The following is an 8774-nucleotide window of genomic DNA, read 5'->3' on the forward strand; positions in this document are numbered from 1 at the left end:
GAGATACATTTTGTATCTAGTGGTTGAAATGTATCATTTAACATCGGGCCAGGCTCTCCAGCTGTCAAAACGAATAGCAGAGAGGTGAGTCACTGCTACCTCTCTGCTATCTTCAGCTGTCAGATACGGGATCGCTATTTAGCGAACCCGTATCTGAATGTAAAGGCTTCATTCTTTCATTAATGAAAGAAAGAAGCTTTTAAAAAAGCTTAACTATTTCATTAATGAATGTCTCAATAGTGAGGCATTAATTAATGACTGGAACTGCTGAGAATCAGCAGTTACCAGCATTACAGAGGCTAATATAACTCGGCACGTACAGTGTACGTGGCCAGTCATATAGCCACTTTGTGACGGGACGTACACTGTACGTCTCCGGTCACGAAGGGGTTAATGGCACCCCAGTCTTAGTCCGTAGGGTTCAATATTGAGTTGGCCCACCCTTTGCAGCTATAACAACTTCAACTCTTCTGAGAAGGCGTCCACAAGGTTTAGGAGTGTGTCTGTGGGAATGTTTGACCATTCTTCCAGAAGCACATTTGTGAGGTCAGGTGCTGATGTTGGACGAGAAGGCCGGGCTCACAGTTTCTGCTCTAATTCATCCCAAAGGTGTTCTATCGGGTTGAGGTCAGGACTCTGTGCAGGCCAGTCAAGCTCCTTCACCCCAAACTCACTCATCCATGTCTTTATGGACCTGGCTTTGTGCACTGGTGCGCAGTCATGTTGAAACAGGAAGGGCCATCCCCAAACTGTTCCCACAAAGTTGGGAGCATGAAATTGTCCAAAATGTCTTGGTATGCTGATGCCTTAAGAGTTCCCTTCACTGGAACTACGGGGCCAAGCCCAACCCCTGAAAAACAACCCCACACCATAATCCCCCCTCCACCAAACTTTACACTTTGCACAATGCAGTCAGCAAGTACCGTTCTCCTGGCAACCACCAAACCCAGACACGTCCATCGGATTTCCAGACAGAGAAGTATGATTCATCACTCCAGAGAACACGTCTCCACTTCTCTAGAGTCCTGTAGCGGCATGCTTTACACTTTGCATTGCACTTGGTGATGTAAGGCTTGGATGCAGCTGCTCGGCCATGGAAACTCATTCCATAAAGCTCTCTACGCACTGTTGTTGTGCCAATCAGAAGGCCACATGAAGTTTGGAGTTCTGTAGCTATTGACTCTGGAGACAGTTGGCGACTTCTGCGCACTGTGCGCTTCAGCATGCACTGACCCCGCTCTGTAATTTTACGTGGCCTACCACTTCCTGGCTGAGTTGCTGTTCTTTCTAATTGCTTCCATTTCATTATAATACGGATCACCGTGAAATAATTAGTTCCTATTTAGTAGGAAATTTTACAGAACACTTGAATCCAATGATTTGGAGGTGTGTCGCAATATTTTTGGCAATATAGTGTATATCTTAGTGTACAGTGTGAAGGATATAATGTACAACACAGTATGCAAAGTGAAAAAATGCTCACAACAGGGCTTGGAGAACAAAGTGCCTGGAAGCTAAGTGGCGTTAAAAAATTGGATTTGAACTGTTTGGGATATATTAAGTGCTTGATTTTTGGTATACTTGTTGTCTCTGCTTCCTTCCATATACAGTTGAATGTATAAAGCAGAACAGTGTGGCATATATCATGTACATCATAGAAGACACAGTGGAGTTGGGTGGAGTATGTAATGTACATTTTAGTGTATAGACTTGGGTGGTTTGGAGTAGACAATGGGCAGCACAGAGTGGCATAAAGAATAGAGGGGTTTGGTAATATAATGTACATCACAAAGTCATAGCCTCCTGCTGGAGCTTATAGAGTTGATATCCATGAAGCCGTGATATAAACTAAAATATGCCCCCTGGAAAAACAGATTACAAATGGCTTTTTTATGAAGGTGGATGGATATCACAACACCAACATCAGGGATCTCTGAGCAGTGGCACTGATTGATGAATGGATGCCTGAGGGTTATTAGCCCATAGGTCAGTTCAGACACCATGTGTGGGTAATCAGAATAAGTGAGAATTATGGTATTAGCATAATGATGGAGATCCCCAAGACCCCACTTGCTTTCCATCTTGCTTCCCAATCCATACTCCCTCTTCTCATACCTATTTGTAAATTAACCCATCCCTTATTATAAGATTCAGTTGTCCATCATTAAAATCGAGGCACCCCAAACAGCACATTCTAAACATCCTATCCGAAAAAATATTAGCTGGTAAAATCACAGAATCTATACTACCAATATCAAGCGCGTTCAACTGGACTTCAAATACAAAAACAGCTGAACAGAGCGAGGCAACCTACTACCAACAGTTGCTAGTGAAACCATAAATGGTCCAGACTTCTGGTGGTTGCCTTGATGTTTTTAATGTTTTTTTTTAGGGCTGTGGAAATTAAAGATTAATTTGTCAATTAATCGTTAAACTTTTTGATCGATTCAAATTATTTTGATCGCTAATGAAAACACTCACCTTTTGGCCGGGTTCCAAGAGTCCCGTCGGCGATCCGGTGACGTCATGGACATTGACGTCACCGGACTCCTCCCCCCTTCCCCAAGTGGCTCCGTCGGCCAACGAAGGGAAGGGGGAAGGAGTTCGGTGACGTCGTTGTCCGTGACGGCTAACGAAGGGAAGGAGTCAGGTGACGTCTATGTCTGTGATGTCACCGGACTCCTCCCCCCTACGTTAGCCGACGGAGCCACTAGGGCCAGTGAGTTTGCCCAAGAAAATTTTGCACGAGAGCCAGCCAAGGCATTGGCCTATACACATACAGCACAGCAATGAAGTAATAAAATGAACTAGGATCACACTATTCCAGCACGTTATTATTCTGAGTTGCTCCACTCAAGCGGCGGCCATGTTGAGTGGGGCACGTGAGATTAATAACGTGCTGGATTAGTGTGATCCTAGTTCATTTTATTACTTCATTGCTGTGCTGTATGTGTATAGGCCAATGTAGTTGGATCTGTATGTGCGTTAAAATTAATCGAAATTAATCGATTAATCGATTTAAAAAAATTCCATTAATCGAACACGAAAATTGTAATCATTACCAGCCCTATTTTTTTTTCAATTGGAAGCTAGTTGAAATTGCTAGAAATCAGTCCAACTGTCTTCACGTACCCCTAAGCTTCCCGGTAAGAGGCATATCTACCGCAAGGCAAACAAGGAATTTGCCTTGGGCCGGACTTTTCCCCCAAAAAAGCCACCCCAAAACCAGGGAAGCAGGGCCTCACCTGTCATTACCGGTATCGGCACCATTACCGATATTGATGCCAATGCTGGGCATTTTCATGAGTACTCACGAGCCCAATAGCAGCGCTTTCAATTTTTAAACGCAAGCGGCTGCTGTACTGTCCCGCACTTGCTGTGGACCTTACGGCAGCCTTCTTGGGACCTCGCAGTGCTGCTTACAATGTCGGCTGGACATGTCCTCCTTCCTGTGGAACTCTGCCACCTCGACAGGACCATCCGGACCCCTGGTGAGACCCCACACAGCCCTCCTAAGACCCCTCACCATCCTACTAAGACCCCGCACAGCCATCTGAGACCCCGTATGGCCATCGCAGACTCCGCACAATAGCCTCTGTCTCCCCAAAAGCCCCCCAAAAAGCTCACAATCTAATATCTCTATCACACTCGTTTGGTAGAAAGATACCTGAGAGTATGTTTTCTTTTATTATGAGAGGAAACCCATACAGACACATGTAGAACCTTCAAGCGCCATTAAAAAAGGTGGGATTTTATCCCAAGAACCAAAGCTGCAAGGCAAGAGAGCTAACTTAGTAGTAGATCAGATTATATTGTTTGTAAACAGCCATATACTAAAGCAGCGGTAGGCAAACTCCAGTCATCCAGCTGTGTTGGAACTGCAAATCCCATCATGTCTCTGGGAGTCATGCCTGGGGCTGTCAGAGTATTGCAATGCCTCATGGAATTTGTAGTTGCATCACAGCTGAAGGGCCAAAGTTTGCCTACCCCTGCACTAAAGGATTGCTGTGGCAGAGGTGCCTGATCTTAATTAAATAGCTAAATGCTATTGCTACATGATTAAACAATTATGCTTCCAAAAAGAACCAAGCCTACTGTGCTGCTGGGGTACCACAACTATTGCATTGTCCCCTATGGCTATAGTTACCTATTTGCACCACTGATTTTATTACCAGGTAATGCACATCATGCAATAATGGGAATATGACTGCTCCACAGAAATTCATCATTCCTGGCAATGAGAGTGATATACAACAAAACAGCTGGATAAACCATTTTGCAATCATTTCAATCAATACAAGTTGACTGCGTCCCAGACTCATTCAATAATTATGTTTCTTATGCATGCTTAATTTGATCAACTGCTCGAGATTAGCTAAACAATTGCCTCTAGCATTTAAGTAATAGCTATTAAGTTGCAATATAAACAATTTATGGCTAATATTTTCTAAATATCCTGCAAAGAGTATTCCAACAATAAAAGCCTTCACACCAGAGTAGAATTAAAAGGCTTTTTATATGATTTGGAGTAATTATATAAATAACAATACCGTTTGAAAAGATTAAGGTCTTTAAATACTCTGAGGCAGTTTATGATTACGAGCTTATATTTGTAATTTCTCTTGTTATATGACCTATTATGAGATGTAGCAGGTATGTTATGCCTGTGGATGACAAATCACCAGTGCCCCCTCAGTGGGTTGGCAGGATGAAACCCCAACATAGCCTCCTTAATCAACCCTTAAAGTGACACAAAACTCAGGAGTTAAATCTTAAAAATGCATTCAAGTACCTTAACTGTTAACAAAAATTAATCTTATTTGTGTATCACTCGCTCTAGATCCTCAAATCATCTCTGAATTGGTGCTGACACTATCCTTCCTTCTGGCAGGTGGCTGTTCCCCATGGTCCCTGTGTGTGTAGTGAAGTAGCCACCACTCCAAGCTCACTCCCATAATGTACTACAATCTCAATACAATTTAGTAAACTAAATGTGAGATTGTAGTGCATCATGGAAGTGAGTTTGACATGGTGGCTACTTCACTACACACACAGGGACCATGGGGAACATGGTCCCTGGGGAACAAAAGTAGCCACACTCCAGAAGGAAGGACAGTGTCAGCACCAATTCAGAGATGATTTTAGGATCTACAGCTGGGAGGATATACAGCATAAGGGCCATACACATCTCCCTGCTCAGTTCTTAGCAACCCAGGAAGCTCTGGTCTGGCACTGGTCACTGATGTCACTGGTTGCCAGGAGCTCGGCGGAACACCGGCCAGAGCATCCTAGATTGCTAAGAGCTAGGTGTGGAGATGCAGAGCCCTTACACAACTCTCCCCCAGCTCTTAGCGGCATCAATCTCCACTAGCACCACCCTTCCTCTCCAGCACCCACCCCACCTCAGGTGGCAAAAAATGGTAGGGACACCCCTGCCTATAAGGTTATTTTCTGCTGCCCGTGTCCTGTCTGGGGGATTTCCCTGCACATTCTGTCCTGGTGATGCAACAGGAAGTGAGAGATAATTTCTCCAAAATAAACAGTAGTTCAGTCAAAGAAAACAGAAACAGGTATCCTCATTTAAAGTTTTGGATTTCTCCTTTGTCTCTTGATGACATTGGTCACCAGAACAAATAGAGGGGGTGAATTTCCCCACCAGGGACACAGACAGCAATAAAACTCAACAAAGGGTCTGACTCTTCCTTTCAATCCCAAACAAAAAAATATTGTATTATGATAACATTATATAATGAATTATATAATGAATATAGTACATAAAATAGTATACAGCATGTGAATTCTTTCTTTTCTTCTGGCAGGAGTGCTTGCAATGGTCACCTTTTATTAACAAGCTAGTTGCTGCAACTGCTCAAGCACCCCTGGCAATGTTATAGCTTGTTCCAACCACTGTCATTGTCACTTTTACTGGATAGCTTGGTCTACAAGTAAATGTGGAGAACAATTTAAATAAAGGCATGTGAAATACAGAAAAAAAAGAGGAATTCATATTCTGAATACTATCATTACATCTATTAACCGCATACAGTCATCGGAATATGATATTTTTCTCAATAGCGGTCCTTTAATGTTATTTCTGCTCAAGGTTTTTTTTTAAGGAGCAGGCAGAATGAATTCCTTTGCGGTTACTGACAGAGAGAATAATAGTGTTTGAGATGCAGAAATTGATATGTTCCATTACTGTACGAGTCTTCTTTCTCTGATTATTGATCCACATAAACAGTCTCGGTTTACATCAGATACCATGTACACAAGCTGGGCAAAAGTTTAACAAAGTGAATTTGAAAAGAACTTCAGGCAAATAGGAGGACAATTGTATTTTATTGTTTTCTAAAAAAAAATTACCATATATATTACTTTAATTATTCAGCAGGTAGTAATCTTAGTATTAAAGAACTCTAACTTTTTAAAATTTTAGATAAAAAACAATAGGCCAGCAGTATTAAAAATAAAAAGCAGCTTTTGGGCTCATGCACATGGCAGTAAATGGCTGTAGAGTGTACAATAAAGCTGTATCTTCTTTTTTGCTATGAAAGCCATCAGGATGTTCATTTACACACTTTTACAGAAAGCACCTCTGCTTGTCACTTATAGGATGTACTGTAATTTGTCTCACGTGACATCAATCATATAATTAGCCATTCCATGGTCTATTGTGCTTTCATTGGTTTCTAACAGAATGAGTGACAAGTTTCAACACATTTTACAATCAGTTTTGTCAGGAACAGTGTTGCTTTTTAAAGTCAGAGATGTGTATAGAATGATTTATGGAATTTGTAGTCCAGGATGGAGATCTCTCTGGTAAGTAGAGTCTAATTTGACAACTGGTGGAAAGCTGCCCCAATACCATGAGCACTGGATGTCCTTCTAAAACTGGCAGGCTAAAATTTTAAAACAAAGTATCATGAAAAGTGACACTAACAAGGTTTAGGACAAACTATTGCACTGCCAGGGGTATTCACAATTTCACCCTGTATTCAATCTATTCCAATAATATTTGTATCATAAATAAACATTGGCATATTATCAGGGCTAACTGTCCCTCAATAACAAAATCTCATATTCTACCAGAACTTTCATACAGGGACAGGGGACAGACCATTGGAGTCAGAATTGTATTGCTGATGTTGAAAACTAAAGTTAACCTTAAAGTTGAACCCCAGGCACAAAAACGTTTACTAAAATATGTTTCTCAATAGCCACAAAGGATGTAAGTTCACATTGTGTGCACCAAATGTCTTTGCAAACTCCGGTATTAACATGCAGAGAGCAGAGCTGTAGGAGGACCCAGCAGACTCTAACTAATACAGGCTGCCTGCAGAGAACTACGGGAGGGGGCGGATGCAAGACCAGTCACCCTGCACATTGAGAGAGCCACAGTGACCGGTCTTTTTTACAAGAAGCTCCTGCACCAAGGCAAAGTTTCACACTGGATCACTGCGCAGATCTGGAAGAAATACTGAAAACACACAAAAGTCAAAGTAAGAATACACATGGCTCTTGTATTTAGACAATATTTGGATACACTGGAGTTCAGCTTTAACGCTTTTAGGCTCTGTGCATATTAGCTTTTTTTTAATTATCAAACATGATGATCAAGCTTCACATATCACTACAAGGGTTATTGTACTGAAATATAAAAAAAAACTATATATATATATCAGGGTATTACATTCTATTTATTTGAATGTGCTCTTTGGTCTTTAATATTTATGGGAAACAATATAGAAAAATTAGGTTACTCATTGGGCAACATCCGCATTTATTACAGAACAGTCAGATAGATTTACCAGTGTTGTGAGATTTTACTGAATACTCCCATCCTGCCTTGCGCTTACAGGTATATAAGATCAGAGATTATGTGCCAAAACTACAAATAAGGGGGTACTGTGATTAAAGCACAAATACTGTAAGTAGAATGGACACATTAGCTACTAATCAGCCACAAGGTCTGACCACAGATCTGGATCCATACTATTTGAATATAAATGACATGCCATAATAAATAGTTTTCAACATGTTCTTTTAAAGCTGAAATCTGGACTTCACCAATATTGTCTACAGCCGTGGTTTTCAAATGGTGAGTCGTGACCCAAAAGTGGATCGCAACCCCGTGTTCAGTGGATCGCAGGTTGCCTTCCTCTGCATTATGTGAAAGGCTCCTCAGCCCACATGAGACCCACCACAGCCCACCTGAGACTCCACACAGCCCACCTGACCCCCCACACAACCCACCTGAGACCCCACACAGTCCTCCTGAGACCCTACACAGCCTACCAGAGACCCTGCGTAGCCCTACTGAGACCCTCTACAGCCCTCCTGAGACCCTGAAGACATCAAGCCGCCACCCCATGGCAAGATAGAGTATGTACTTGTATCAAGTATTGCTGGGGTTTGTGGCCCTCTACAGCTGATGGTATTACAATAATACCATCAGCAATAGAGGACTACAAATCCCAGCAATACATGATACAGCCATGCAGAATAATACTATTATTCTGCTGCGTTCTATGGAGCTACCCATAGAGCACAGCATGCTAGGCAATGTCATATAAAAACATAAGCCACATTGGAATAAATCTCTATCTGGACAATTTTTTTTTGGCGTGGTCCTCTAATCTAAGATGATCTCAGTTTACAAATCCAGGAGACAGTGGTAAGTCCAAGCATATAGGTACAGTATCTTGGTCAATTACTTTCTTACTCTCCATAACAATAGCATAACTGTAAGGTCTCAGTGCTACCCATTCAATATA

At 41.9% G+C, this 8774-nt stretch overlaps 1 protein-coding gene and 1 long non-coding RNA gene across 2 annotated transcripts in view; both read right to left on the reverse strand.

Moving 5' to 3' along the window:
* LOC108784280 overlaps positions 1 to 8670 on the reverse strand; it is a 13373-nt gene extending 4703 nt beyond the window's left edge. Inside the window, exons 1-2 of the long non-coding RNA XR_001941060.1 lie at positions 8658 to 8670; positions 4939 to 4944 (exon numbers count right to left, since the gene is read on the reverse strand). This is a non-coding gene — a long non-coding RNA (uncharacterized LOC108784280). The remainder of the gene's footprint in view (positions 1 to 4938; positions 4945 to 8657) is intronic.
* LOC108784279 (cytosolic carboxypeptidase 6-like) overlaps positions 1 to 8774 on the reverse strand; it is a 727452-nt gene that overhangs the window by 595754 nt on the left and 122924 nt on the right. The gene's annotated exons all lie outside the window — the stretch shown is intronic.

This window comes from Nanorana parkeri, unplaced genomic scaffold (assembly GCF_000935625.1).
Source record: "Nanorana parkeri isolate BGI_ZX_2015 unplaced genomic scaffold, ASM93562v1 scaffold106, whole genome shotgun sequence".
In the NCBI taxonomy this organism is placed as follows: Eukaryota; Metazoa; Chordata; class Amphibia; order Anura; family Dicroglossidae; genus Nanorana; species Nanorana parkeri.